Source organism: Amborella trichopoda, chromosome 2 (genome assembly GCF_054954075.1).
Source record: "Amborella trichopoda isolate Santa Cruz 75 chromosome 2, AtrichopodaSantaCruz75HAP2 v2.0, whole genome shotgun sequence".
NCBI lineage: Eukaryota > Viridiplantae > Streptophyta > Magnoliopsida > Amborellales > Amborellaceae > Amborella > Amborella trichopoda.
Window position 1 is genome coordinate 43,372,268 of NC_142337.1, and position 26,660 is coordinate 43,398,927.

General features: G+C 33.1%; 2 long non-coding RNA genes across 4 annotated transcripts; both read left to right on the plus strand.

Annotated features, from left to right (window-relative positions):
- The first annotated feature begins 676 nt into the window (after positions 1-676).
- On the plus strand, positions 677-17,707 carry LOC148783224 (uncharacterized). 3 transcript variants are annotated; one of them, XR_016050615.1, is made up of 3 exons: positions 6,370-6,999; positions 8,825-10,672; positions 17,440-17,707. It is a non-coding gene; the product is annotated as an uncharacterized LOC148783224 (long non-coding RNA). The 3 variants fall into 3 exon arrangements; XR_016050616.1 differs by lacking the exons at positions 6,370-6,999; positions 17,440-17,707 and adding an exon at positions 677-1,592 and having other exon boundaries at positions 8,825-10,769; XR_016050614.1 differs by lacking the exon at positions 17,440-17,707 and having other exon boundaries at positions 8,825-10,769.
- Positions 17,708-22,861: 5,154 nt separating this feature from the next.
- Positions 22,862-25,328, plus strand: LOC148783225 (uncharacterized). Its single transcript, XR_016050617.1, has 2 exons — positions 22,862-24,562; positions 24,694-25,328. It is a non-coding gene; the product is annotated as an uncharacterized LOC148783225 (long non-coding RNA).
- Positions 25,329-26,660: the final 1,332 nt, after the last annotated feature.

Genomic DNA, 26,660 nt, shown 5'->3' on the forward strand with positions numbered 1-26,660 from the left:
CCTTCTATGGAAAGATCTCAATATGTAGATACAACATTCTGGTAGAAATGGTCATAAAAGATAGCCATGCGGTAGAAGACCCTAACCAAATTGCAAAAATATACCTACATACTAATTTGAATCCTTCTAACGGAATCAAAACAAGAGAATGGTATGAGGCCATTCTATTAGAAACTGGTTTTGTTTCAATTGTTCACTATCATCAACCCAATACCATAATGATAGCATACTCTAAAATACAAATTCGAAAAATATTACCCAATAGTGAATAGGGCTCAGAACCCTCGAGAGCAAAGAAATTGCAAGCCCAAGATTTCTCAAATAAATATTACAGATATGCAGAATATGTTGATGCTTGGCACAAGGTCCTAACCCTCCAAAATAATTATAACTCTCACACTTGGTTCGTACAATTTAAGATGCATGTAACTGAACCATTTCCCAACTGGTTCAGGAGTTGGTTTTCTACCTGAGGATCAGTCCCTCAAATTTTACCTGAAGAATTACAAGTGTCTCAATCAAAATTCATGGACGATAATGGGAAAGACCCTAATGTCGATTACCATTTGTACTTTATAGCCATGTATCAGATACCTTGTATAATGAGGTGGCAATAAGCCATAACCAATAATACTTCTGATAATTATGAATATATTCCCAAAATAGGTAAGAAAATATCTATAAAATGGCGGGACATATTTGTTTATGAAAATTTGAAGCCAGAAAAATAAGAATGAAAAAGATCCCAGAAGCATTGGGAACTTTTACATATGATAACCCAAATAATTTGGCAGAATATATTAGACAAATGAAGAAGAGAAATCCTCAAGCCACAAAAGAAGAACTGGAGAAGCAATTGCTTCAGATCTTTGAAGAAGAGGCCGAAAAAGAAAGTACCCGGAATGAAGAAGAATAGACAATGGAAGAAGAAGAAGAAGCCCAGACTCGTCATGGCTTCTCGCAAAAGCAAACCCTTTACTAGAAACAAAGGCCAAGACCCGACAATATCCAAAACAACCTTCCAGAACCTTCCAGAACCTTCCAAAACCTTCGAGAAACTTCCAGAACTTTCTAGAACCTTCCAAAGCGATACCGACATAACTACCAAACAGTAACCTCCACTTACCTAAAAGTATCTTGCTACCTATCCACCTTTTTAAACATCTGTCCTGCACTAGCCAAAGTGGATTCCCTCTGTTCCGCACTAGTCAAAAGCCAAACATCACCTACCAACCACCGGTCCCGCATTAACCAAAGCAAATTCCCTTTGTCTCGCACTCGCTAAAACAACCACATGGATGATCGCCACCTGGACCAGCACTACCGATGCCTGCCACCTGCAACAAAGATGATTGAATACAAGGTTCAGGTCCGCCTCTATAAAAGAAAGGATAGACCATTCAAAGCAGCAGAGTTTTTTGGAGAGTCTGAGCTCGGAAGCCACATCTCAGAGACCCTTCGAGCCTAGTCCTTTCTCTTTCTCTCTCCTCCTCTAATTCTTTCATTTTATGAGTGATTGTAACTTCAAAGACCTTCCAAGCTACTGTCCATCCGAATGGAGGTCATTTTCTAGGCTATTGTATCTGCAGACTGTAAGTTCTTTAAGTTAGTTTGTTCACAATTTGTAATTACAGTTTGTAGTAGTTTGTTTACAGTTTGTAATAGTTTGTTTACAGTTTGTAATAGTATGTAAACAGTTTGTTATGATTACAGTTTGTTTGTAATAACAGGTTGGTTGTAATACAGTTGGTTTGTACTAAATTTGCTTCGAGTAATTATTATGTAATTAAAAGCAATTTTTCAGTGTTAAGATTAGGCAAAATACTTATACAACTTGGATTATTCTTGATATAGCGCCATTTTCCATCCTTATTATTCTATCTGTACTAATCTACTTAGGTTATATTAGAATGCTTGCATAAATATTTAGAATAAAGTTTTGTTTTGTAGATCTTGGTGTGTTATGGTATATAGACATATTTCATAAGAAATATAATAAGTTTATAAAAAAGGAAAAACAAAATATAGGATTCTTTAGTTGGTTAAAGAAATACCAGTACCAAATTTTGAAATAAATACATTAGAAAAACAGTACCAAACATTTCACATGATAGAAGGCGGACAAATAACTAGTATACATCCACCCGAAAAAGGAGGAAGTATAATAAAAGGAACTCAGAAAGATAAAGATTCAAATGCTAGAACCGTAACAGAAGCTAGAGCCATTCCATATAAAATTCCAGCCGAACATACGCAGAGAATAGAATTATTACCTCAAATAATAGAACAAAATAATTATACCAATTTATACTTACAGACTCTAGGAAAACAATCCTCTAGAATAGTAAATTTGATAAGACAACCTCATGAAAAATTAGAAGAAAAAAAAAAGCAGTATTATTTAAACCACCTTCTGAAATAAATAAAACTAGATTCAAAATTCAAGACAATCATACAGATCTTACAGATCAATTAATATCAAAATTATCTAATCTAGATTTAAAGGAATCAAGTCACGCGATAAAAGACAAAGGTAAGGGAATTATTATCAAAGAATCAAAAGCACTGACTCTTCAAGAAGAGCCAGTAATAAGCAATACGATTGAAAATATGGAAATTGCTTTCACAGAAGACACTCAAGATATTAATAGAATATCATATGGAACACAATGGAGGCCTGTAGCTAATGCCAGAATGTATCATACCAGGCTTACCCCTGTAGACATTCAATTTGAAGAAGACCGAATTTCCCATACAACTTCTTATTTAGGAAGAACAATAGTAAATTGGAATATAGATGGAATGTCAAAACATCAAATTCTAGATACAATGAAACATATGACGATGTATGAATCAGCCTGTAAGATGGCAAAAAATCATGATCAAGAGGTCGCAAAAGGCATTATCTGTGAATTCACATGATGGCTGAGAGGATGGTGGGATTTCCACCTGAGTGAAATATCAAAAAATCAAATTTTAAATAAAACTAGACAATGGACTGTCAAAAATGAAACAGGTCGAGATATTTTATACAGCGAAAGTGATGTTGTTAATACTCTCATTTATACAATAACTCGTCATTTTGTAGGAAGCACCGCACCCCTAGAAGCAGGATCTGCAGATCTATTTTCTAATTTAAAATGTCCTACATTATCACATTATAAATGGTATAAAGATGTCTTCTTCTCTTGGTTATTAACACGCGAAGATAGTAATTTAGACCATTGGAAAGAAAAATTCGTTGCCGGTCTACCTCACCTCTTTGCTGAAAAGGTTCGCACTAGGCTAAAAAACGAAAACGGGGGAATAATACCCTACTCTTTTTATACCTTAGGAGAATTGTCAACCGAAATTTGTGCAGAAGGCTTAACCTTATGTACAGACAAGAAATTGAAAAAACATTTAGATAAACAAAAATGACAGGTAAAAAGGAGTTAAGAGACGTTTTTTAGCAATTTGAATATAGTATGGATACTTCTCATGATAAAAAATATATAAAAAAAAAATACAAAATAGAAAACAAAAATATGCCAAAATCTAGAAAACATAAAAAAGAAAAGTTTGTAAAACGATTTGTTCTTAAAAATAAATATAAGAAAGGCAAGAAGAAATTACATGTTTGTTATAAATGCGGAAAAATCGGGCACGATATGAACAACTATAAAGTGAAAAGAAAAATAAATAGTCTAATAATAGATGAAAATATTAGAAATAAGCTATATGATATTATACAAATATATGATTCAAATAACAGTTCTATAGAAGATAATTTATAACTAATATAGGGACTCCCTTTTCCTATTTAGCTGCATTTTCTACATAGAAGGCAGCACAGCTCCAAGGTGAAGAGCTTGGTCGTATTAATTTTTTTTTTAATAGATCATCTATTTATTTTTTACAAATTTCTAGTAATCTATAATTCATTTGTATTTATCATGCTTTAGTAAGTATTTTATTTTCTATATATCCTTCTTCATAAGGTAATTCTATCATATGTTTCTTCCTATTCCATAAAGCACTTGGTATATCACTACAAACTTCTTGTTCTAATTTTATTTTGAATTCTTCAATTTTCTTTTTTATTTCTGGAAGTAAAAGATCTTGTTCTATTTTTGTATATTTAAGTTCTTCTTTAAGATGATAGAGAAATTTTTTTTTACTTTGAACAATTTGTTTAACATTATTTATTTCTTTAATTTTAAGCATAACTATGAATTCAAATTTTATCCTAGTACCTTCTAAGTTTGACTCTATTCCTGTATTATCAATTCTTAAAGGATAAAGTAGGCTTAAGAAAGGTGTACTTAATATGACTGCCTGACTTAATCCTTTAACTATAATAAAGGGTAATTCTAAACAAGTTCCATTATTACAAACAGCAGCATTGGATAATTTATAATTTATAATTTATAATTTATAATTTATAATTTATAATTTATAATTTATAATTAACCTACTACCATCAACGGTATTTAATATTTGTGTTATTTTATAGAAACATTTAGTAGGGACTAAACCTTCGTTTATATAGTTTAAATCAGCACCATAGTCTATTAATGCTAAAGATTGAAAACTATATTCATTTTTAACCACAATCCTTACTAATGTAAACTATTTTTGTGTAATTACCCTAGTTATCAGATTCAGAGAAATGTTTTTTTCCTGGATATTCTCTTTGATTCCAGAAGATTCTGGTAGATCAGGTTTTATTGGTTTTAATTTGTGGGATTCTATTAATTGATTAAATTCTAATTCATCATCATTTTCTGAAATAGTTTCTACAAATTCGTTATGTAATTATAATATTCTAATCCTATTTTTAAGTTGTTGAACTTCTGTTTTTACTTTATTTATTTCTTGCTTCAGTTCTGCTATAGTTGGTTCTCTTTGAATTGCTTCTTTTTTGCTTACCCTTTTTAATATTTCAAAAAAGCTATATGCATCTGGAGTTTTCAGTAAAGGAGTAGGCTTCTTTTTGGCTTCAATTATTTTAAGATATTGTGTTATTGTCACTCTTTTTTCATTAGGGTCAGCTATTTTATCTATTAAATCTATTATTAGATTTTCTTCATTGGTTAAAGTATTACAGGAGCATTCTTTCATGTTCTCATCTATTTGCTCATCTGAGCTGCTCCATATTAATTGTTCATCTTCGATATTTCCCACTAGTGTCCTAGAACTTTCATCTTCTAGAACCTGAGCAGCAACCATTAGCCTTAATATTATTTCATCAAAATAAAATGGATACTCATAGAAATAGCCAAAAGGGCAAAGAAATTATGGATATAGTTCCATCTCATCCTGTTGGATCACCTTTACTATTCTCCAACCAGCCCGAATTATCCTGAATACTCTAGCCAGCAAAGCCCTTCTCAAAACCCAAATATTGTCTTTATGCCATCACCAACACCCAGAAAAACACCTTCTATGGAAAGATCTCAATATGTAGATACAACATTTATGGTAGACATGGTCATAGAAGATCGCCATGCTGTAGAAGACCCTAACCAAATTGCAAAAATATACCTACATAATAATTTGAATCCTTCTAACGGAATCAAAACAAGAGAATGGTATGAGGCCATTATGTTAGAAACAGGTTCTGTTTCAATTGTTCACTATCATCAACCCAATACCAGAATGATAGCATATTCTAAAATACAAGTTCGGAAAATATTTCCCTATAGTGAATGGACTCAAAACCCTCGAGAGCAAAGAAATTGCGAGCCCAAGATTACCCAAATAAATATTACAGACATACAGAATATGTTGATGCTTAGCACAAGGTCCTAACCCTCCAAACTAATTATAACTCACACACTTGGTTCGTACAATTTAACATGCATGTAACTGAACCATTTCCCAACTGGTTCAGGAGTTAGTTTTCTACCTGGGGATCAGTCCCTCAAATTTTACCTGAAGAATTACAAGTGTCTCAATCAAAATTCATGGACGATAATGAGAAAGACCCTAATGTCGATTACCATTTGTACTTTATATCCATGTATCAGATACCCTGGATAATGAGGTGGTAATATGCCATAACCAATAATACTTACGATAATTATGAATATATTCCCAAAATAGAAAAGAAAATATCTATAAAATGATGGGACATATTTGTTTATGAAAATTTGAAGCCAAAAAAAATAAGAATGAAAAAGATCCCAGAAGCATTGGGAGCTTTTACATATGATAACCCAAATAATCTGGCAGAATATATTAGACATATGAAGAAGAGAAATTTTCAAGCCACAAAAGAGGAACTGGAGAAAAAATTGCTTCAGATTTTTAAAGTAGAGGCTGGAACAAAAAGTACCCAGAATGAAGAAGAATAGACAATGGAAAAAGAAGAAGCCCGGACTCTTCTTGGCTTCTCGCAAAAGCAATCGTTTACTAGAAACAAAGGCCAAGACCCGACAATATCCAAAACAACCGTCCACAACCTTCATGAAACTTCCAGAACTTTCTAGAACCTTCCAAAGCTATATCGACAAAATTACCAACAGTAACCTCCACTTACCTAAAAGTATCTTGCCACTTGTCCACCTTTTTAGATATCTGTCCACACTAGCCAAAGTGGATTCCCTCTGTCCCGCACTAGTCAAAAGTCAAACATCACCTAACAACCACTTGTCCCGCATTAACTAAAGCAGATTCCCTTTGTCTCGCACTCGCTAAAGCAACCACATGGATGATCGCCACCTTGACCAACGCTACCGATGTCTGCCACCTGCAACAAAGAAGATTGAATACAAGGTTCAGGTCCGCCTCTATAAAAGAAAGGATAGACCAATCAAAGAAGCAGAGTATTTTGAGAGTTTTTTGGAGAGTCTGAGCTCAGAAGCCACTTCTTAGAGACCCTTCAAAGCCTAGTCCTTTCTCTTTCTCTCTCCTCTTGTAGTTCTTTCATTTTATGTGTGACTGTAACTACAAAGACCTTCCAAGCTACTATCCATCCAAATGGAGGTCATTTTCTAGCTATTGTATCTGCAGACTGTAAGTTCTTTAAGTTAGTTTGTTTACACTTTGTAATTACAGTTTGTAATAGTTTGTTTATAGTTTGTAATAGTTTGTAAACAATTTGTTATGATTACAGTTTGTTTGTAATAACAGTTTGGTTGTAATACAGTTGGTTTGTACTAAATATTCTTCTAGTAATTATTATGCAATTAAAAGCAATTTCCGGTGTTAAGATTAGGCAAAATACTTGTACTACTTGGATTATTCTTGATATAGTGCCATTTTCGATCCTTATTATTCTATTTGTACTAATCTACTTAGGTTATATTAGAATGCTTTTATAAATATTTAGAACAAAGTTTCGTTCATAGAACTTGGTTTGTTGTGGTATCAGACCCAGTAGAAACTTTATTCTAAGGACTATTAGAAGCTAAGTATAACCTCTTGTAAGATAGAAACCTAATCAAATTTCTCCATTAAAGAAGTTAGTCCTACTGTTAAGACTGTTGTCGCCCTGTCCAGAAAGATTGTTAAGGGCAGGAAGAGCCGCTGAGGTCGAAAAGAGACGTAAGAGGTTGGCTAAATGTCATTATCCGTAATTTCTTAATGGAAAGTTTCGTTAGGAATCTAGCTAATAAGAAGTTATCTTCATCTACTAATACCCTTCGAGTAAAAAATAAAGAAGAAGTCTTAAATAAAAGATGACTCAGTAATAAACCCTCGAATAAAAACCATGAGCCTGCTAGGAGTTCCACTTCTGCAATAAATCAAGATCATAAGATTCAAGGCTTAACCAGGACAAGAAGTAATATTCACATACCCCAGTATAAAGTTATAGGATGCAGTGATCAAACCTTCTCAGATCCGGATTTCCAAATCATAACCCTACAAAGGAAAGAAATAATAAATGTAGAAGAATTAAAAAATGATTATCTAACAGAAGAAAATACTGAATTTAATGCCGTTTGGTCTGAAGAATGCTCCTTCTGAATTTCAAAAACTTATGAATGATATTTTTAATTCATATATGAAATTTATGATTGTTTATATTGACGATGTGTTAATTTTTTCAGAGGATATTCATCAACTTTTTAAGCATTTAAATATCTTCCTGACCACGGTAAAGTATGCAGGGTTAGTAGTCTCAACTAAAAAAATGAATCTCTGTCAAACCAAAATTAGGTTTTTAGGACATAACATTTTCCAAGGGACTCTTATCCCAATTGACAGAGCCAAAAAATTTTCAAATAAATTCCCTGATATAATCTTAAATAAAACAGAATTGCAACGGTTCTTAGAATGTTTAAATTATATAGCCGATTTTATTAAAGACCTTGCACTCATAGCTAAACCGTTGTATGATAAGTTAAAAAAGAATCCTTAAAAATGGACGGATGAGCATACTACTGCTATTAAAATCCTTAAAAGCAAAGCAAAGGAACTTCCTTGCTTGGTTCTTTCAGATCTTAATGCTTTTAAGATCATTAAATGTGATGCCTCTGAACTCAGCCTAGGAGGCTTATTAAAACAACAATTTGATAATGGCCCTGAACAATTAGTTGGTTATAGTTCTAAATTATGGAATAGTACCCAACAAAACTATTCCACGGTAAAGAAGGAAATATTAGCTATTGTTCATTGCGTAACCAAATTTCAAAGCGATGTTCTTAATATTCATTTCTTAATACGCATAGAATGTAAATCTGCTAAAGACATTCTTTTCAAAGATGTTCCAAATCTTATATCGAAACAAATTTTTGCTCGATGGCAAGCCATTTTGTCATCATTTGATTTTACAAGTGAGCATCTCCGTGGTTCTACCAACTATCTCCCTGACTTTCTTACACGTGAATTTTTGCAGGGGGGAAGGAATCTGCCGCTACTAGAACCTGAGCAGCAACCATTAGCCTTAATATTATTTCATCAAAATAAAATGCATACTCATAGAAATAACCAAAAGGGCAAAGAAATTATGGATATAGTTCCATCTCATCCTGTTGGATCACCTTTAATTAGCCTAACCTATTCTCCAACTAGCTCGAATTATCCTCAATATTCTCGCCAACAAAGCCCTTCTCAAAACCCAAATATTGTCTTTATGCCATCACCAACACCTAGAAAAACACCTTTAATGGAAAGATCTCAATTTGTAGATACAACATTTATGGTAGAAATGGTCATAGAAGATCGCCATGCTGTAGAAGACCCTAACCAAATTGCAAAAATATACTTACATAATAATTTGAATCCTTCTAAAGGAATCAAAACAAGAGAATGGTATGAGGCCATTCTGTTAGAAACTGGTTTTGTTTCAATTGTTCACTATCATCAACCCAATACCAGAATGATAGCATATTCTAAAATACAAATTCAAAAAATATTACCCAATAGTGAATGGGGCTCAGAACCCACGAGAGCAAAGAAATTGCAAGCCCAAGATTTCTCAAATAAATATTACAGACATGCAGAATATGTTGATGCTTGGCACAAGGTCCTAACCCTCCAAAATAATTATAACTCTCACACTTGGTTCGTACAATTTAAGATGCATGTAACTGAACCATTTCCCAACTGGTTCAGGAGTTGGTTTTCTACCTGAGGATCAGTCCCTCAAATTTTACCTGAAGAATTACAAGTGTCTCAAACAAAATTCATGGACGATAATGGGAAAGACCCTAATGTCGATTACCATTTGTACTTTATAGCCATGTAACAGATACCTTGTATAATGAGGTGGCAATAAGCCATAACCAATAATACTTCTGATAATTATGAATATATTCCCAAAATAGGAAAGAAAATATGTATAAAATGGCGGAACATATTTGTTTATGAAAATTTGAAGCCAGAAAAAAATAAGAACAAAAAAGATCCCAGAAGCATTGGGAGCTTTTACATATGATAGCCCAAATAATCTGGCAGAATATATTAGACAAATGAAGAAGAGAAATCCTCAAGCAACAAAAGAGGAACTGGAGAAGCAATTGCTTCAAATCTTTGAAGAAGAGGCTGGAACAGAAAGTACCCAGAATGAAGAAGAACATACAATGGAAGAAGAAGAAGAAGCTCAGACTCTGAATGGCTTCTGGCAAAAGCAAACCCTATACTAGAAACAAACGCCAACACCCGACAATATCGAAAACAACCTTCCAAAACCTTCCAGAACCATCTAGAACCTTCCAGAAACTTCCAGAACCTTCCAGAAACTTCCAGAACTTTCTAGAACCTTCCAAAGCTATACCGACAGAATTACCAACAGTAACCTCCACTTACCTAAAAGTATCTTGCCACTTGTCCACCTTTTTAAACATTTGTCCCGCACTAGCCAAAGTGGATTTCCCTTGTCCCTTACTAGTCAAAAGTCAAACATCACCTACCAGCCACCTGTCCTGCATTAACCAAAGCAGATTCCCTTTGTCTCGCACTCGCTAAAGCAACCGCATGGATGATCGCCACCTGGACTAACACTACCGATGCCTGCCACCTGCAATAAAGAAGATTGAATACAAGGTTCAGGTCCGCCTCTATAAAAGAAAGGATAGACCATTCGAAACAGCAGAGTTTTTTGGAGAGTCTGAGCTTAGAAGCCACATCTCAGAGACCCTTCGAAGCCTAATCCTTTCTCTTTCTCTCTCCTCTTCTAGTTCTTTCATTTTATGTGTGATTGTAACTACAAAGACCTTCCAAGCTACTGTCCATCCGAATGGAGGTTATTTTCTAACTATTGTATCTATAGACTGTAAGTTCTTTATGTTGGTTTGTTTACAATTTGTAATTACAGTTTGTAATAGTTTATTTACAGTTTGTAATTACAGTTTATAATAGTTTGTAAACAGTTTGTTATGATTACAGTTTGTTTGTAATAACAGTTTGGTTGTAATACAGTTGGTTATTATTAAATTTGCTTCTAGTAATTATTATGCAATTAAAAGCAATTTTCAGTGTTAAGATTAGGCAAAATACTTATACTACTTGGATTATTCTTGATATAGCGTCATTTTCCATCCTTATTATTCTATCTGTACTAATCTTCTTAGGTTATATTAGAATGCTTGCATAAATATTTAGGATAAAGTTTCGTTTCGTAGATCTTGGTTTGCTATGGTATCAGAGCCAGTAGAAACTTTATTCTAAGGACTATTTGAAGCTAAGTTTAACCTCTTGTAAGATAAAAACCTAATCAAATTTCGCCATTAAAGAAGTTAGTCCGACTGTTGTCGCCTTGTCCAGAAAGACCATTAAGGCCAAGAAGAGCCGCTGAGGTCGAAAAGAGACGTAAGAGGTTGACTAAAAGTCATTATCCGTAATTTCTTAATGGAAAATTTCGTTAGGAATTTAGCTAATAAGAAGTTATCTTCATCTACTAATACCTTTAGAGTAAAAAATAAAGAAGAAGTCTTAATATAAAATATAGAAAAACAAATTCAGAACTGAAATATACCCAAGGTACTTATCTCAGATATGTACAAGAGAGGATCATTCAATTTAAAAACAGGATATGCTATAAAATTGTAGAACAAAGTTTGTCAGTTACTAGTGACCAAGAAGACTTTCAACTATTATATAATAAAATAATTCAATCACATAGAAACAAAGATTACAAATATTTACATATAGGACTTATACAAGTAGCTATAAAACCACTTACTAGGTTAGAACTTAATAATTCCAGACTTTCATGTTTAAGAGATAATAGACATAACAAATTCTCTGATTCATTATTAGGAATAGTCGAATCAAGTCTGTGTAGTGGACCAGTATACTTTAATTGTTTTTCCAATGATTCTGTATCACTTAGTGATCCAAATATATTGAAAGTATTGACTCTTAATTTAAAAACACAAGGGTTTGACATGAATCCAGGATCACAGAATATAGCATTAGTATACAGAATTTGTTATAAAGTAATGGATACTTTATGCCCTAATGTATTACAAGTAGACACAAAAGTTAAACAATATTCTTTCAAACTAATGTTGAAAAATTGAATATAATTATTCCTTAATCTGTTGATTGGTCTCAAATAATATTACCGTCAAATTGGACCGTATATAGTGAGAACCAGCATTATAATATTCCTACTAATAAAGATCCAAAAAAAATCATTGAACATCTTGACGGAGAAATAGAAATCCAGTTTAAAAATCAAAGACAAACTAAATTAAAAATAAAAGATGACTCATAAATAAACCCTCGAATAAAAAACCCTGAGCCTGCGAGGAGCTCCACTTCTGCAATAAATCAATATCATAAGATTCAAGGCTTAACCAGGACAAGAAGTAATATTCACATACCCCAGTATAAAGTTATAGGAAGCAATGATCAAACCTTCTCAGATCCGGATTTCCAAATCTTAACCCTACAAAGAGAAGAAAAAATGAATTTAGAAGAATTAAAAAATGATTATCTATCAGAAGAAAATACTGAATTAAGAAAATGGTGTTTAGAAACATGTGAAAAGAAACTAATAGACATATTTCATAAGAAATATAATAAGTTTATAAAAAAGGAAAAAAAAAATATAGGATTCTTTAGTTGGTTAAAGACAATTTTAAAAGACAAAGAAATACCAGTACCAAATTTTGAAATAAATACATTAGAAAAAATGTACCAAACATTTCACATGATAGAAGGCGGACAAATAACTAGTAGACCTCCACCCGAAAAAGGAGGAATTATAATAAAAGGAACTCAGAAAGATAAAGATTCAGATGCTAGAACCGTAACAGAAGCTAGAGCCATTCCATATAAAATTCCAATTGAACATATGCAGAGAATAGAATTATTACCTCAAATAATAGAACAAAATAATTATACCAATTTATACTTATAGACTGTCGAAAAACAATCCTCTAGAATAGAAAATTTGATAAGACAACCTCATGAAAAATTAGAAGAAAACAAGAAAGCAGTATTATTTAAACCACCTCCTCAAATAAATAAAACTAGATTCAAAATTCAAGACGATCATACAGATCTTATAGATCAATTAATATCAAAATTATCGAATCTAGATTTAAAAGAATCAAGTACCGTGATAAAAGACAAGGTAAGGGAATTATTATCAAAGAATCAAAAGCACTGACTCTTCAAGAAGAGCCAGTAGTAAGCAATACAATTGAAAATATGGAAATTGCTTTCACAAAAGACACTCAAGATATTAATACGAAAATCATATGGAACAAAATGGAGGCATGTAGCTAATGCCAGAATGTATCATACCAGGCCTACCCTTGTAGACATTCAGTTTGAATAAGACCTAATTTCCCATACAACTTCCTATTCAGGAAGAACAATAGTAAATTGGAATATAGATGGAATGTCGGAACACCAAATTCTAGATACAATGAAACATATGACGATGTATGCATAAGCCTGTAAGATGGCAAAAAATCATGATCAAGAGGTCGCAAAAGCCATTGTTTGTGGATTCACAGGATGGCTGAGAGGATGGTGGGGTTTCCACCTGAGTGAAATATCAAAAAATCAAATTTTAAATAATACTAGACAATGGACTTTCAAAAATGAAACAGGTCAAGATATTTTATACAGCGAAAGTGATGTTGTTAATACTCTCATTTATACAATAACTCGTCATTTTGTAGGAAGCACCGCACTCCTAGAAGCAAGATCTGAAGATCTGTTTTTTAATTTAAAATGTCCTACATTATCACATTACAAATGGTATAAAGATGTCTTCTTCTCTTGGTTATTAACCTGCGAAGATAGTAATTTAGATCATTGGAAAGAAAAATTCGTTGCCCGTCTACCTCACCTCTTTCCTGAAAAGGTTCGCACTAGGCTACAAAACAAAAACGGAGGAATAATACCCTACTCTGTTTATACCTTAGGAGAATTGTCAGTCGAAAGTTGTGCCGAAGGCTTAGCCTTATGTATAGACAAGAAATTGAAAAAACAATTAGATAAACAAAAAATGACAGGCAAAAAGAAGTTGGGAGACTTTTTTGAGCAATTTGGATATAGTATGGATACTTCTCCTAATAAAAAATATAAAAAGAACAAATACAAAATAGAAAACAAAAATATGTCAAAATCTAAAAAACATAAAAAAGAAAAGTTTGTAAAACGATTTGTTCCTAAAAATAAATATAAGAACGGCAAGAAGAAATTACCTGTTTGTTATAAATGCGGAAAAATCGGGCATTATAAGAACAACTGTAAAGTGAAAAGAAAAATAGATAGTCTAATATTAGATGAAAATATTAGAAACAAACTATATGATATTTTACAAATATATGATTCAGAGGACAGTTCTATAGAAGATGAAAGTTCTAGTACACTAGTAGGAAATATCGAAGATGAACAATTAATATGGAGCAGCTCAAATGAGCAAATAGATGGGAACATGTAAGAATGCTCTTGTAATACTTTAACCAATGAAGAAAATCTAATAATAGATTTAATAGATAAAATAGCTGACCCTAATGGAAAAAGAGAGGCAATAACACAATATCTTAAAATAATTAGAGTAAAAAATAAGCCTACTCCTTTACTGAAAACTCCAGATGCATAAAGCTTTTCTGAAATATTAAAAAGGGTAAGCAAAAAAGAAGCAATTCAAAGAGAACCAACTATAGCAGAACAAAAACAAGAAATAAATGAAGTAAAAACCGAAGTTCGACGACTTAAAAATAGGATTAGAATATTAGAATTACATAACGAATTTGCAGAAACTATTTCAGAAAATGATAATGAATTAGAATTTAATCAATTAATAGAATCCCACAAATTAAAACCAATAAAACCTGATCTACAAGAATCTTCTGGAATCAAAGAGAATATCCAGGAAGAAAACATTTCTCTGAAACTGATAAATAGGGTAATTACACAAAAATGGTTTACATTAGTAAGGATTGTTATTAAAAATGAATATAGTTTTCAATCTTTAGCATTAATAGACTCTGGTGCTAATTTAAATTGTATAAATGAGGGTTTAGTCCCTACTAAATATTTCGATAAAACAACATAAATATTAAATACCACTGATGGTAGTAGGTTAATTATAAATTATAAATTATCTAATACTGCTGTTTGTAATAATGGAACTTGTTTAGAATTACCCTTTATTATGGTTAAAGGATTAAGTTAGGCAGTCATATTAGGTACACCTTTCTTAAGCCTACTTTATCCTTTAAGAATTGATAATACAGGAATAGAGTCAAACCTAGATGGTAATAAGATAAAATTTGAATTCATAGATAAGCATAAAATTTGAATTCATAGATAAGCCTAAAATTAAAGAAATAAATAATGTTAAACAAACTGTTCAAAATAAAGAAAAATTTCTCTATCATCTTAAAGAAGAACTTAAATATAAAAAAATAGAACAAGATCTTTTATTTCCAGAAATAAAAGAAAAATTGAAGAATTCAAAATAAAATTAGAACAAGAAGTTTGTAGTGATATACCAAGTGCTTTTTGGAATAGGAAGAAACTTATGATAGAATTACCTTATGAAGAAGGATTTACAGAAAACAAAATACCTACCAAAGTAAGACCAATACAAATGAATTCTAGATTACTAGAAATTTGCAAAGAGGAAATAGATGATCTATTAAAAAAGAAATTAATACGACCAAGCTCTTCACCTTGGAGCTGTGCTGCCTTCTATCTAGAAAATGCAGCTGAAAAAAAAAGGGGAGTCCCTAGATTAGTTATAAATTATAAACCCCTTAATAAAGTCTTAAACTGGATTCGATATCCTATACCTAATAAAAAAAGATTTATTAGATACACTTATCAATGCTTGTATTTACTCAAAATTTAACCTTAAATCAAGGTATTGGCAAATACAAATACAAGATAAAGACACATACAAAACTGCATTTAATGTCCCGTTCGGACAATATGAATGAAATGTAATGCCGTTTGGTCTGAAGAATGCTCCTTCTTAATTTCAAAAAATTATAAATGATATTTTTAATATATATATATATATATATATATATATATATATATATATGGGTCTAGAGTTAACAACCCCTAAAAATACAATACAAATGTTATTTATCAAAATAGTCATTACTTTTTCATTAAAAAATTATTTACATTAGTAACTTTACCATTAAACAATGGTATATTTGAAATTTTTACAAAACTACAATGGCATTTTGGAAGTTAAGGTAATGAAACTTTATTTGTAGACTACCATTGTCCTTTACTTAAAATTTCAATTTTACCCCTCATGGAAATAACAAAAATACCTTTTGTCTTGTAGTAATATTTACAAATTTGCTCCACAAAAGTAACTTTTTTTAAAAAATAGACAACAAAATTAATAAATCCACCTTTCACAACTCTCTCTATCTTGAACCTTTGTAATTTGAAGGGTTGTAAGTTTAGGATATCCCTATATATATATATATATATATATATATACACACACACACAACGCACTCCCAATATTATATATATATGAGCAGGGATTTCATGCAACGGTTGTACCATAACATAATGCAACCACCCTTCTAAAAAATTATATTTGTGGTATTTTTATGACCCAAAATTTGGCACACACACTCATCGTCTCAATAATCAATCCCAAGAAAAAAAGTTTAAATTGAACCTAGATATGGTCAAAATGAGTCCCCTCCAACAACGAATCTAGACCATTCAATTGGTGAATTTCAAGATCTTAGTCTTTAAGAACTTAAAATCATTTTTTATTTTTTAACATTGTTCATCTAATGATAATAAAGCCATATAAAAAAATAGGAAAAAAAAAAGTGCTTCTAAAGCCTAGATCTAAGCATCTTATCAAAATGGACGGCTTATGTTAATTGGGCTAAAAAAATATTTTCTAAGTTCCATTTTTAAATTTTATTTTTGGTGATTGTTTACTAGAATGAAAAGAGTGTATATTTCAATTTTTGATTCAAACAAATGGCCCTAATATAGTTTTTGAAGATTGTTGCAATATACTGTGATACAACCATTGCATGAAATCATTACCATATATATATATATATATATATATATATATATATATATATATATATATATATATATTATTTATATTATTGAGAATGTATATGTAAACAATATATTCAAGAGTCGGACCTCTCCTTCTCTCGCGTCAATATTTCTCTCATTTAATTTTCTCTCACATCTCTCTCCCTCTCAACTTTCCTCCTCCTTGCTCATGTATTGATTTTAGAAGTTCAAACTCTTCGTCTTCATCTCCTATCAATGACTCTCTATCTTTATCTCTTTCACTTTCTGTCTTTCTCCTCACTCTTTAATTTCCTCTCTATGTATCTCTCATTAACTGTCAATGCTCTATCTCTTTATACATATTTCTCACTACTTAATTTTCTCTATGTAGGTCTATTAATTTAACTTGTAGAATTTTTTCTTTCGAAAATATGTGAACTTAGACGCTACATGTAGCCATTATCATTTCATTTATTACTTGTTTATGGGTTCAATATTGATAGATCATGCTTTTTCTTACAGGTTCCTAATGCTGCTTTGGATATTATGGCCTTAAGTTGAAGTGATGCTTAAAGTGCTTTTGTCCAATTCGTCAAGATTGCACTGATTTTAATTTTCTCTCTCGCCTTTTTGGAAGGAGGGTGACAATTATTTTATTAATTGAAACCCTAAAGTACAATTGTGAGCAAGAGATATCAGTATAGCATGTCGACACAACTAGTAAGTAAAAATGGGTAATGAAATAGAGGAGCGCCATGTTCCTTGGCTAAAACATCCCATATCACCAGCACTTTGAGGCACATGAAACAATTTACTTGCCAATAAGCAGATAACTCAGTAACTTGCGCATAACTCAGTAACTTATTCCATTAAGCGGGTAACCCTCAAATGAAGCTTAAATGAGTTTTAATTATTACAAACTTGCTAGAATACATATGCCTATGGAAAAATGGTTGTGCACATAATTTATCTGGAGTCGTTTTGTACTTTGATAAATAAATGATACTTTTCGAGATAGAAAAGGGACTTCTTGAAATGAACTCAAGTTACAAAACAAAGCCCATAACTTGTACAATGTGTCATAGGAAATGACTAATTATACAAGCCTATAACTTGTATAATGTATAATAGGAAACTTGTTTGGGATTACAGTTTCTTTTTTTTTTAATTTCATTAGTGATGGTTTGAGGATAAGGACTCGTTCTAGATGGGGTCACAAGGAAATGCATCCTTGATGAATGAGCTGTATTCCAGTTTCATAATTGGATTGGTCCACTGTGGGATTTGCGCCTGGGACATGGTGCTGCAAATGTCAACATGCTAGCCATCACCTGCGAGGTCCTTGCATCAAAATTATCATCTTGGGTGCAATCAAGTTTAACTTCTGTTGTTTTCAATTACTTTAGAATTTGTTGCTTCAGCAATTATGAAATAATGGTGTTGTGTCATGAGTATAGGAGATGTATCTGAAAGACACATGATTTCTTGAATCTGAAGTGTAAATTATCAAACTAGTTATTGAATCTCAAGTGTAAATTATCCTGTATTTTCTTCATGGAGTTGCTATTTGATGAATTTGCTAAAAAATGCTGCCTATATTAATTTTTTGTTGTCATGAAAATTCTTTTTGAAGGCCCTTAATTGCCAAAAAAAAGTAATACAAGCTCTTGCATCCTACCGCGATTTCACATTTGCTGCAACTGGGAATGAGATTGCAATTTTCAAGTGTGCTCATAAGGTTTGCAAACTATCTTACCATGTTTAAATGGCCTCCTTTTAGCATTCATGGCTTGATATGTCTGAATCATGCTGGACAATAATGACTTTCCTACTTGGGCAAATCTTCTGTATGTAATTGATCAACAAAATAGCATCTTCCACATACTGGAATTTTATCCCATCCTTGAATTGATAACACACCCATAACTTATTCTCTTTTCAATTTCTAGGAGTTTTAGTGCGATGGTCATATTGGGGCTTTGGTCAAGCCACCTTTCTAACCTCCCTTGTGCAAGCTTTGCTTTATAGTGCAATTCTTATTTGTTCAATGTCATGTGGTATTAGTAATGCATCTCCTGGATGCCGTCCACACCACAGAACACTTCTAAATCATGCAACAATATTTTAAGAGTTCTAGTTTAATATATGGTTCTTTGGACTATATTTTCTATGCCTTTTTCATCGATTTAATTATTCCTGATTTGATGCAATTAACTCTGCTTTCGTCAGGTGGCCACTTGGAGCAAGCATAACAAAGAGGTTAATATGCTGCTCTTGTTTGGTGACCATATTCTGAGCCTGGACATTCGAGGTAATCTTTACATATGGGCATTTAAAGACCTTGAAAATAGTGATGCCCCAGTAAGGCATATCCAGCTGGAACAAAATTTTTCTCTAAGTTGCATCATGCATCCAGACACTTATCTGAACAAGGTAACCTCTTGTATCATTTTTCTGTAGTATATATGAAGGGGGGAGTTAGCTTGTGATCTCCACCACATGCAAGCCCATTGTGGCTCCTCAAAATCCAATTTTTTGATGATCGAGAACCCAAAAATCACTCTATGCCCCTGCAACTCCATTTCCAATGACAATAATGGAATATTTGGATCTCCTAAACAATTGCAAATTTGACTGCTCTTGGGTCAATTGAAATGGACGATCCATTCGCATGTTTTGATGGCATCTAGGATGGAGCATTTTTAGGACTCCAAATCCATTTTTTTCTCCGAATTTTCTTCATGGGTGGAAAAACAAATGGATTTGCAGATATTTGGTCCCCCGGCACCCAAAATGTGAAGAAATTATAGGGCACACGCTATTTCATTTATGATCCCCCACAACGGCAAATACTTTTCCATATCTAAATTCATGGTTGCCCTTATTACTTTTTTCTGACCCCTAAAGCACATTATTATGTTCAGTTTGTCATATGAATGGTTGTCGCAAATTATTTTGTAAGAGAGGACCTTTTGACGTGTTGTGGAAGAATAGTGGTGTATAGGTTGTTATTAGGAGCAATGAAGGTTTCTTGCAGCTTTGTAACTAAGCTCAAAGAAGAAAATTTACTATTATAGTATTGTCAAATATTTACATAATGTATTTTCCTTTAAAAGAACTAAGACAGACAACTTCCATTTGGATCCAGATTGTTGAATATAACCCTATTAGCCTTTTGAACTGGATCTAATTCCTGTGGATTCATTTATACCCAGTGTTCAAAAACGCAGACCGCTCAGCGCCTAGGTGGCCGCCTAGGCTAACAAACTGGGCAGCTATCCCTGGGCGGCCGCCTAGGCGGGCGCCCAGCACCCAGCCCTGGGCGGCCGCCCAGGGCCTGCGTCTCTCCTAGGGGCAGAACGTTTTATTATTTTTAGTTGTATTGATTTTTTTTGAAATATAAAGGGTTTGAAGGATGGGTTTTAGGTTCATTTCAAACCTAAACCCACAAGAACCTATTTTAGAGAGAAAGAAACCTCAAGAAAACTAAATTTTGTGACTTTCATTGGATCGAAGTGTTTCTCAAAGTTACGGAAAACGGATCCAAATATCACCGGATAGATTTGATTTAGTTTTGGAGTTTTATAGCCCTATTAGAGGGTGTTTTTTATTATGTTAGCACCAGAAAACATCTCAAAGGTGAGAGTTTGAAGTTCGAGCAATAAAAGTAAGTGTAAAAATTTAGTTTTTAGATTGCTTGTTTTATTTTGAGATGTCTTCTTCAAGATCTAGTCGAAGTGGAGATTCGGGTTGGAAATATGGATATAACGCGAGTCCAAATGAAAAAAATTGCATTAGATATAATTTTTGTGAAAAAGATGCGAAAGGGGGCATAAATCGATTTAAGAAACATCTTGTCAGTGTTAAAGGGGATGTTGCCCCTTGTAAAAATGTTCTTGAAGCTTTCAAAGAGGAGATTAAGCAATATATGAGTTTTGTAAAACAAAAACAGGAACAAAATCTTTGTCATTTGAATATATCTATTTCTGCTACTTCTAGAAGAAGTGATCCAGGTTGGAAGTATGGTTATATCCCAAAACCAAACGATAAAAATTATATAAGGTGTAATTTTTGTGACAAGGATACCAATGAGGTATTAACCGATTTAAGAAACACTTTGCTGGTATTAAAGGGAATGTTGCATCTTGTAAAAAAGTTCCTGAAGCTATTCGCGATGAGATTAAATTTATGAATTTAAAAGAACCATAAAATGATGAAAATGAGCTTTGTTCTATGAAAATATCTTCTCCAGGTTCTTCCAGAAGTGGTGATCCGGGTTGGAAGTATGGTTGTAACCCGAATCCGAATGACAAAAATCGTATTAAATGTAATTATTGTGGAAATGATACTAATGGGGGCATTTACCGGTTTAAAAAACATCTTGACAATATTAAGGGGGACGTTGCCCTTGTAAAAATGTTCTTGAGGCTATCAAGGAGGAAATTATATAATATTTGAGTAGAGCAGCCCTGACTCCTAGGGTTTCATCTGCACATACTAGTACGAGGGAGGTAGAAGAAGAGGAAGAAGAGGCAGATTCATAAGAAACAGAGGAGGACAAGTGTTATATTGAAGAAGGAGATGACTCTGATGATGATGACCTCCATTTTGATGCATATGATGAAGCTTACCCATTCCTTCTGATGATGATGATGCTGATGACTGAAGACTCTTGGTGTTGAGTATTGATTGTTGACTGTTGACTATTGTGTCCTAGACTACATATTTTTTTAATTTCTGTACATTTTCTTTTCTTATTTTTAGTTTTTAGTTCTACTTTCAAGTTTCTAGGTTTACTATCTAACTTTTGTGTATACAGTCTACAGTGTATCAGACTATCAGTGTATGCTTGTATGGTTTTACTGTTTTAGCATTGTATGAAAATATAGATTATGGTCTTATGGATTATCAAAATTCTCTTCTCGACTTCTATATATATATATATTTTAAACTGGGATTATGGTCTTATGGATTATCAAAATTCTTATGGATTAATCATTATCAGTCATCAATTTTGTTTTGTTTTTTTTCAACTGGGCGGCTCAGGTTCTAGGCACTCGCCTAGGCGGCCGCTTAGGCTCTGGGCAGCCTGGACCCTATCGCCGCTTGGGTGTCACCTAGCGCTTTTTGAAACTATGTTTATACCTGTGATCTAATGAGTAATTATTACTTTAACTGCTTGAATCCTCTTGAACTTTATATTTAATTTTGCCTGTTGATATTACATTTGATAGATGGCCAGCCTCATCTAGCATCTGGGGGTTCATCTGGTGTGATAAGCATATGGAATCTTGAAAAAAGAAGGCTTCGTTCAGTCATAAAAGATGCCCATGAGAGCTCAATAGTATCACTTTATCTCTTTGCCAATGAGCCTGTCCTCATGAGTTCTTCTAGTGACAATTCTATAAAAGTAAGGTCCTTATTTGTATTTGTCTTGAGTAGCTGATAGTTATATTTAGATCTGTAACTTTCATTTGTTACTAAACTCTATGTAGCTTGTATTTGGAACAATTCACTTTTTTCCCTATTAACAGATGTAGATATTTGATACAAGTGATGAGGAAGCACGTCTTCTATGTTTTCAAAGTGGCCATGGTGCTTCTTTGCATAAGGTGAACTGACATGTTTCTATGCTTCGTATATCATGCTAAAAGGGTACTTAATAACTTTTTGTTCCTGCTTCCAACAATTCCTAAACTTACCTGAAAGAGAAAAGAAGAAACAAAAACAATTCCCAATCAATTGTGCGAAGGCAATGCTAGGGAATCGTCCCAACTCATGGGCCCACTTTTATTCTTGTTGTTCAATACCCTGGGCTATCCATCACATCAAGTTGCAAAGCGGACCCTAGATATGAAAAAATTATTAAACATATATATTGTGAGCTATATCTTTCTAATATATAATTGACATATATATTATGTATGTATGTATACTGGTTTGGGTCGGCCTCGGTTGAATTGGGCCAACCAGACTCGGCCCGACCCGATGCCTAGGGAATCATATGTCCCATGTATCTGTCATTTAGACCATAGATGCATGGGTAATAGGACGGTTGTGGCTCTTTTCCTACCATTGACTTTTCGGTTTTTTGTTTCAGAGCCACAGTAGTGTTCTGATGTATAGAATTTTTTTTCTGGTTATCCCAATTCAATACTGGAAATAGGGAGGCATGGAGGAGAATAGTGCCATTATCTATGGCCTTTGGGTGCTGCTGATACTTTGACTCCCTTCTGATCCCTGCGGCAGTTAGGTTCTGATTGGCAGGTTTTAGTAACATTGTAAAATGTGGTCTTTCTTTTAGTTGATGTTTGGTGAACAAATAACTGCAACTCAATTTACTGCAACTCAATTTGCAAGAGTCTTTGCTCAAAGACACATACTAGTGTTTGCTTTTGTAATTCATAGGCTCAAAGATAATTATGTTCAGGATTTAGTTGGATGGCTGCAGGGGTATTTGGTCAGAGCCTTGTAATTCGTTTTTGTACAAACTGCCCTTATTTGTATAGGGGTCATAAACTTGTAAAACTTAATTAAAAGTCAACTCTGCTAAAAATTTAAAAAGGATTATATTGGATACCTTACCTGAAACGAAAAAATTCAAGATTATGTTGGAATATTTTTAAAAGGAAAGTTAATCATTCCTTATGAGTACTGAGTCACTTTGAAACTTAATTTGATGTTGCTAAATTGGCTTTATAATTATCTTTTTTTGTTTTTTTCCCCACAGTTGTATGTTTGGCTCTTTCAAAGGTGTTTCCTTTTCTGCATGAGTGTTTTGGGTTGCCATATAACTATTTAGATATAGGAAGGCTCATTTATTCTCGAATGCTGGCATTTTATATTCGTTTTTCTTTTATAAATAATTTCAAAATAAATGGGGTAACTATTATGGACTGAGTTAGTGGGCTCTAGGGTTGGTGCTGTTAGAGTGTTCTGGTTGTACATTCTTTTGCTGAAGGTTGGATTGATTTGCTGCAGTTGCTTTGGGCATTGTTTGAAATTGTGGGCAGTGGAAGCATCTTTGCTAAATCCGAGTGAATTATTGATTCCCAGGAGGGCCTGTAATTAAATTTCTGTTCTGGTTTTGTTTGTAAAATGCTTCTCAATATTGATTTAGTTGTTTTACATTTTCTTCTACTGAAATAGATGAGTAAAAATAAAATTTTTTTTTTGAGGGGGGGAGACGTTTTTATGTTTTATGGCAATGGTCGGCACTTGTTATCTGCGGGGCAGCACCATGCTTTCCGATTTTTCTCCATTGCGCAGGTGCCAAATTCTCTCTGTGTCAAAAACATAAATTAACACATGCAAATGAGTTAGCGTGCTCAATGTGCATCAATTGCAGGCCTAAGATGTTTATTTGGTTGCCAATCCATCTTTGACTCTTCTAGCACGATTTACTTGAGATCATGATGTCAACTATTCCTGGTTATTTATTAATATGCATCAACATTTATCTGCTGACATGCTTGTTTGCACTTGTTAAACATAAATTTAGAGTATTGATAGTACAATGTTACTTAACTATGCTTATCTTATTAACTAGAGCTCAATAAGGCCCCATTTGGGAGAAATGTTGCCAATTTCCCTCCACCTACTAGGAATGAAAGGCTGTTCAGCTTATCCCTCTTTGCCATTACAAGTAAGCACCCTTTTGTAACCTCGGTCATGAACGAAACCCCACCAAAAAGCTCTGAACTCTGGAAAAAAATGGTTTTCACATATTTCTAAAGAACTCACTTCCTTAGCGATGTTGTTTGGCCGTGCAAACAGGACATAAGAAACTCAACTATGTGGACATACTCTCCAGGCTGTTATCTGTATGAATTTGTGTTTAAGTATGGGGATCCATTGCAATGGCTTTTAAGGAGCTGAACTCTGTTTTACTTCGTAACATGCATTCTTAACTTTGGAGTATTGATGGGATCAGAGGTATAGGGCTTATTGTTCACTCACCTGTGCCATTGTAAGAACATGGGGTGAAAATGCTGCAATGAAGTCTTAACAGGCAGAGTGCCAAAAACAATGAAGGTGCAAAGCTGCTGATGACAGGCACAGTGTTGATAAGAATTGTGCTACATCTGAACATGTTTGTGTAAGCCAACTGTTTCATTACAGCCCAAGAAATCAATAATTTCGTCAAATTGTATTTACTTTGCATATTTCTTTTAATATTCGAATAATATGTTTGATGCCAATTTGTAATAGTTTGAACCTTAATGGGTATCGGAATGCATCTTGTTTGAGTAGGATCACCAAAGTAGAGTGCTGTCCCAGCGCCATGTGTCTAAGAGAGCCAAGAGGCTTAAATTGAAGTTATGGATTTGGGGGGATTTCTCCTTATGAATTTTGTTCCTAGTTTTGTGTGTACACTTGTTCTTTATTGAATAGACATGCTGTTTCTTTCATTTTGGTGAGATTTATAAAGGATATTTTGTTTGCTCAGATGCACTTATTTCATTCTTTTTCAGGAAGAGGAGATCAAGTTAAATCCTGTAATATCATTTGATTTTGGTATGCTCTCCCTATCAATTGATTTCAAATCTATTACAATAAACACATTCTTACTGTTCTGTAGTAATAATATGGTCATATAATGTTCTTTGCAATGAAATACTGATTTCTTCAGCTTTCTGCATTTTGGGTGTATGTCGTACATGCAAGAGATTTTTCCATTTGGAGTGTAGTTTATTGTGAAACCTTTATATATTTGATTGGTTGCATTCTTAGGATCGATGCATAGCTCTTGACAGATGCGGCCTGCTTGGCTGTACCTGTTATCACCAATAATTCATTATTTCAATTAAATTAATCTCAACAGTGAATTAACTGTTGTTTGATGGTGTCAATCATAAAATAATTTGAGATGAACTTTGAGGCAGTTATATATATACGTTTATCTTTTTGAAAAACTGTTTTTACTTTATTCAAAGTAATTTGCTGGAAATTACATATATTTGCCTATAAGTTGCTAAAAATCGTTGGAAATTGCGGAAAAAGTAATAATATTATAAATAATACAACAAAAGTATCAATCAACTAACAAAATAACGTTATCTAGAGCATTGTTATCAAAAATTGGTTTGTACCACCTAGACCGTCAGTTGGACCGCTGACCGATGCCTTGGCTGGTCGTGTTTCAAAAAGCGCTAGGTGGCACCCAGGCGGCCAAAACTTGGCGGCCCAATTGAAAAAAAATAAAAAAACAGATTATTGATAATGATTAGTCCATAAGAATTTTGATAATCCATAAGATCATAATCCATAAGAATTTTGATAATCCATAAGACCATATTCCCAATTAAAAAAAAAAAAATAGAAGTTCAGAAGTTCAGAAGAGAATTTTGATAATCCATAAGACCATAATCCATATTTTCTTAGAATGCTAAAACAGTAAAATCACACAAGCATACACTGATAGTCTGATACATTGTAGACTGCACATACAAAAGTTAGATAGTAGAACTAGAAACTAGAAACTAGAAAGTAAAAACTATAAATAAGAAAAAAAAATATACAGAAATTCAAAAAATATACAGTCTAGGACACAATAGTCAACACTCAATACAACAGTGAATAGTCAACACTCTCAACACAACAGTCAATAGTCAACACTCAACACCAAGAGTCTTCAGTCATCATCATCATTATCGTCATCAGAAGGAATAGGGAAGGTTTCATCATATGTATCAGGTTCGAGGCCATCATCATCAAAGTCATCTCCCTCTTCAATATAATGC